Here is a 6,166-nt window from a genome sequence, read left to right as displayed (position 1 = left end):
GACAAGATGAACGACTAGCTGGTGAAAACAGTGGGGCATTTAGCAGCTAAAGGGACAGATATTTTTGCGTCAGGAGTTGGTGGAGACCAAAACAGAGTTAAAGGGGAATCAAACTTACCTTTTGTCAGGTGTAAATAAGCAACTGTTAGCTAACAAGTTTGCTATATCAACCTAAAAGGTGTATATTATTATATTACTGTGTCTACAGCTTGTTTCCTCTGCCTCAGAATATGTCAATGCAGGTTTAAAGAATAATAAACACAAGGCATATCGTTGCATATCACCTTAATTTTCATTTTTATATCCTCATAAGTACAGCCGCGATTGGCTTGAAAATGTTTTTGCCTGTCAGGTAATCGTTTGTTTAAAAACTTTAAGTCAAGCAAAAAGTGTGAAACATTCGGTTTCCAGCTTTTTTTGCGATACATATCATCTCTTTTTCTCTGACATTTTGTAGACTAAACTATTAATGGATTAATGTAGTCTGCATGTGAACTGACTAGAAAATTTATTTATTTCAGCCCTGCATCACATTGTACACATTCTTTAGTATTCATGAGTTTTGCACATTTCCACTACATGTTCTGTAGAATAAATACCTGTTTCTGTAGGAAATTACAAATGCATGTTTTCAGGACATCTAGTCCTGGACTTGCCAGATGGGGGATGTAGATATTTAATACAGGTTTGTGCATCTGGGTTATCTTTGTACTCTGATCAACAGAAACATTGCTATTATAAAAGATCTTAATGTCAGAACGCTAACATCATTAAATATTTAAAGATAATACAAAAAGGCTTCCAGGCAGATTTGTAATTCAAATTGGACCTTGAGGGTGCATTTATCCTAGCTTCTATAAGACAAACAACTACAATTGTAATATCTTGTATATCGTGTGTGTGTGTGTGTGTGTGTGTGTGTGTGTGCGTGCGTGTGTGTGCGTCTGCGTGTGTGCGCGCGCAAATGTATTTGTCTATGTATAGTAGCTGACTTTGTGGTCTGTTTTTGTTTTTGGTCTTTTTACATACAGTACAGGCCAAAAGTTTGGACACACCTTCTCATTCAGTGCGTTCCCTTTTTATTTTCATGATTATTTACATTGTAGATTCTCACTGAAGGCATCACAACTATGAATGAACACATATGGAATTATGTACTTAACAAAAAAGTGTGAAATAACTGAAAACATGTCTTATATTTTAGATTCTTCAAAGTAGCCACCCTTTGCTTTTTTATTAATAAGGGAAAAAATTCCACTAATTAACCCTGACAAGGAACACCTGTGAAGTGAAAACCATTTCAGGTGACTACCTCATGAAGCTCATTGAGAGAACACCAAGGGTTTGCAGAGTTATCAAAAAAAGCAAAGGGTGGCTACTTTGAGGAATCTAAAATATAAGACATGTTTTCAGTTATTTCACATTTTTTTGTTAAGTACATAATTCCATATGTGTTCATTCATAGTTTTGATGCCTTCAGTGAGAATCTACAATGTAAATAGTCATGAAAATAAAGAAACACACTGAATGAGGTGTGTCCAAACTTTTGGGCTGTACTGTAACCCCGAATGTAACCTCACCCCAACCCAATTACTCTGAAGCTCTTTTTGCTGCTAAATATGCTGCAAACCTCCGCCTTTGGTCCCAGGTTAGTTCACTCTCATGTTTTATTAATGCCTTGTTGTTATTTTTTATTTTTTTTTGCTTTCATCTGTGGCAAACATGACACACTCTCTACGCAACAAATCTCAAACAAGACAACTGCTTACGTGCATAAAGGACAGATGAGGGAACATTGGAATGGGAAAGCTGGTATTGATCAATGATCGATCAATGATCAACAAACCAATATCACTGATCCAAAGTGAAAATATCGATACATATTATCATCTTTAAAATGCACCTGCATTTTTGAAATTCCACACATTCCATGTATTCCTTTTTATTAAAAAGGGGAAGAGCTCAGTAATTATCAAATCATGTTTTAGTTTCTTTTCGTGAGTTGATATGTAGCCTTTCATCGCCAAACCTTACTCTACAGCGCTGTTGAGATAGGTCTGGCTACACCTCACATACATTCTGGGATAGGAAGAAAAAAACACTCTGGGTTGTTTTGCATTTCTTTAAACCAATCACAATTGTCTTGGGCAGCGCTATCAGTTCCAGATGCAGCGACGGTGGCTCTGCAAAGTAGTTTCTGTAAATACCTTTTTTCGGTGGAATATTTGCACCCTGCAAAAGAAAACACCACATAAAATATGAAATTAAGTTAACTGTTCACACAATACAGTAACATAATTAGCGGGATACACGGTTAAATGTAATTTGCTTTTACCAGTGTATCGCCGACTGTGTTAACTCTGTCAGTAGCAGTCCCGCCAATCGGTCCTGAAACGTCCCAGTTGGATATTAAATGCTGTAAACATATTCTTTTTAAATCTTTACATTCACTTAAAGAACCTAACAGGCCTGCCTTATTGCATGATTACCATCCAAAACTTACCATTTCCAGTGTTTCTTAGCTTGCTAGTGTGGAGGTTAAGCCAGACATCCCTTGTCAGGCTTATCCTGGCAATGTTCTTCCATTGATCCAGACTATACAGATACAGCAACAAAAACATTTTAAATATGCTTGCCAGGGTACCCACAGGGTCTTAAAAGCATTGAAAAAGTCTTAAATTTGATAATCTCAAATTAAGGCCTTAAAAGCCTTGAATTTGGTAATACAAAGTCTAGGTTTTTGTCACAAAGGTCTTATATTTGTTTGCCTTTCCTAGGCTTAAGTTCATACCATAACAAAATGAACTGTTACTAATGTAGGCTAATTAAAAACTGACCGGAGCCCATCGCTGGACGCACCGGAGGACCGAGACACAAAGTAAACCCGCCTCTCTGAGCGCTACCGGGGGTTTAGCGGTAAAACTGAGCAGAGGATGTGCGGAATGTGTCAGTGTGTGTGTCGGAGACTGGCTGGCCGCTCGGCGCCTTCAAACGAAGCTCAAGCTAACAGGGAAGCAAACAGCTTATTAGCTAGCCAAACACCGAGCGGTAACATCTGCAAAGATTGGATCTGTGAGCGCATTCATCTGCTTGGTGTATGTCTTACAACAAACAGAGAGCGAGCAGCCGCCGGACTCTTAACATTTGTTGATCCGTGCAGGACTTAACTGCGAGCGGCCCGTTTTAGAGACGATGTGACCGGCAGGTAACGTTAAAGGTTATCTGCTGTTTTCAGTGTTAACCACTGCTGCAGGTATTCATGCACGACAGTTGTTGGTGATTTCCAGAGGTGGAAGACTTACTCAGATCATGTATTGCAGTAAAAGTAGAAAAAACAGTGTTGTAGAGCTAAAAATTACTTGTCAGTTACAAGTCCTGCATTCAACATCTTCCTTAAGTATTATCAAAATTAAAGTACCAAAAGTAAAAGTGCTCATTATGCAGTGTAATATACTGTATCTTATTGTATTGTATTGGATTATATTATAATCCAATAAATTGTATTAAATATGACTGATCATTTAAATACAATGTTTTATTTAATTCAAGTAGCCTACTTGTACATAATTATTTTCTAGGGTTTAAAATGTATACAGATTTGACATTTTCCTCTCAAACTTCTGTCGGAATGGGTACGAAGTTGGCAATGAATTTAATTTGAAATGGTATTAAAAAGGTCTTAAAAAGCCTTGAATTTAAGTTGGAGGATCCTGGGGGTACCCTGGCTTGCACGTACAAATATAGACACATATCGTATGCATATAGACACTTTCAAATGCATAAGGCCTAAATCAGTGATTACCAAACTAGGGGGCGTGCCCCCTTGGGGGAGCACTGATTTATAACTGGGGGCGTGGTGATGCTAAATATGAATAAATAATGCATGGCTCTGCTGCACTGCTAGCAAAGCATGGACAAGTTTGTGAAAGGACTGCCATGTATGTGCTTGAAAATATTTGTATCTACAAAATGGGGGTCACTGCATTAAAAGTTTGGGAACCACTGGCCTAAATGATATATATATATATATATATATATATATTAGGGGTGGTACGGTTCACAAAACCCACGGTCCAATAAGTATCACGGTTTTAGGGTCACAGTTTTCGGTTCTGTACGGTTCTTGTTATTTTTTCTTTTAATCTTTAACACTGCAGAAATATACTTCAGTATATGATATATAGCTTACTTATCCACAATGTAGGATACAGTATTAAATAATTATATAGTTATATCATGTAATCATGCACAAACTGAATTTGACTTGACTTTAAGCTCATTATTGGGACCATCTCTGAGGAAAGCTAGGTGAGATTTTGATACAGCAAGAGGGAAGACATTGATGATTTCAACATGCTTTTCATTTATTTGGCAAAAAAAAGGAGAATGTGTATTGCCATCTACAGGAACTTATGTGCCTTTTTAGCACATGAAGATTGAAATATTACAGAATATCAATTGAAATAACTTGCATTTATCAAACTGCCAACTTCAGTGTAGCTCTTACAAAAATGTATCCTTTTAAAAGAAAAAGAGAGGAACTCTTAAAGCTCCGTCTTTTGAATAAGTCGCAATACGTTAAACATAAAAACAGTTTACATTGTTAGTTAATTTCCTATCCTGGCCTGGGCTGGGACACACATTCATACCGTTTGATAAAGTAGGCTACTTACTGGACTTATCATTGCACTTACAATAACGAGCGTAGCTGTCAGGTCGTCCTGTATACTCTCATCTCCGTTTTTTCCTGCATCCACCGTGTGTGTGTGTGTGTGTGTGTTTGTTTGTTTGTTTGTGTGTGTGTGTGTGCGCGCGTGCGTGTGCGCGCGCGTGTCAGCTGTGGGGAGAACTGAGCAGCCCCGCCCACTGCAGAGACACGACAGGATCTAAACTGCAGCCGTTTCAGTGACTAGTGAAAAAACGTTACAGCGTACATTGATGTTAAAATGTATACAGGTTGGCAGGACGGTCTGAAATGTTTTGCACGGTCTTTCGCTGTACGTTTTGTTGGTAACTTGTCCACACCTCTTCTTTCGCGCAAAAGGGAAACACACTGTCTGAGGTCACATACCTGACGGGCACGAGGCTACATTGCGCATGCATCGGACCGTGCGGCACACACACGCTCCAAACCGAGACAAGCGGACCGAGCGGTTCGGATGTTTTTTCAAGAATCCTACCACCCCTAATAAATAAATAAATAAATAAATATTCAAATTATTGTGTTTATCAGTAATATTTAAAGTGCACAGTCATCATTTTTGTTATCAGATTACTTAAACCCACAACATGTTGCCAGTGTACACATTAATTCACAGTTCAAGCAGACTAAGGCTGAACTATTTTTGAAAATAATCAAATTGCAATTTTTTTCTAAAATATTGCGATTTAATAAGCGATTGTTTTTTAAGCTCTTTGTCTTCTGTATTATTCAACAAAGACAAGCAATAAATCATTGTGTATGAACAACACAAGATTAGATAGATTAAACAAACAGGAGGCCAGGCCTGTATGTGATGATGAAATTAGGTGATGCATGAATTTATATGAATGACATCTTTTATTTAACTACTTCAGTCACAGTAGTATATTGAGCACTGACCAAGCCTGGTGTAAACATTCATATGAAAGTCAGAAACAAATCACACAAACTAAAGTGCAGATTGCAGAAATATAAAAACAAATATGTGGCTTTACCACACTTTGTAGTATTTCGATTATTTAATTATTATTTACTGTAATAAACATATGTAAACATGTGGATTGGACTTTTTTGAAACACTGTCTTTGAACTTTACTAGACAGTTAAATAGGTAAAAATATAGTATATACAATGGTGTATTTCTTTTTTACGGCGCACACAGAGGAGCTGCCTCCAGCCCCTCCCTCCCCTCATGAAGTTGCGTGCCGCGTGCATGACAGCGTCAATGCTGCACTTGCTCAGAGAGGCTATCGTTACGTTAGTAGTAGCATGCTGCTGCTGGTCTTGCTGTGGGATTAACTGTACTAATAAAACTGTTGAAACAACGCAGCCACGCTGCTGTGAAAGCTCCCCAAACGTCATTTATCAGAGTCTGGTTGTTACTCCACTCCATATCTTTATAGCGGAGCTGGAGCTAACCGCTAATCAGAGCTAATAGTTGCCAACAGAGCCTTCAGTTCTGCG

The 6,166-nt window shown here is 38.0% G+C and overlaps 1 long non-coding RNA gene across 1 annotated transcript; it reads right to left on the bottom strand.

Annotated features, from left to right (window-relative positions):
* Nucleotides 1-1,911: 1,911 nt before the first annotated feature.
* LOC120568775 lies at nt 1,912-4,790 on the bottom strand. Its single transcript, XR_005640783.1, has 4 exons — nt 4,695-4,790; nt 2,504-2,595; nt 2,336-2,388; nt 1,912-2,232 (listed from the first exon to the last, which is right to left on the bottom strand). It is a non-coding gene; the product is annotated as an uncharacterized LOC120568775 (long non-coding RNA).
* Between the last annotated feature and the right edge of the window lie 1,376 nt (nt 4,791-6,166).

The sequence above is a fragment of the Perca fluviatilis genome, chromosome 11, assembly GCF_010015445.1.
Source record: "Perca fluviatilis chromosome 11, GENO_Pfluv_1.0, whole genome shotgun sequence".
Lineage (NCBI taxonomy): Eukaryota > Metazoa > Chordata > Actinopteri > Perciformes > Percidae > Perca > Perca fluviatilis.
Note: the sequence above shows the minus strand (reverse complement) of the source record. Positions and strands in the feature narration are given on the sequence as shown.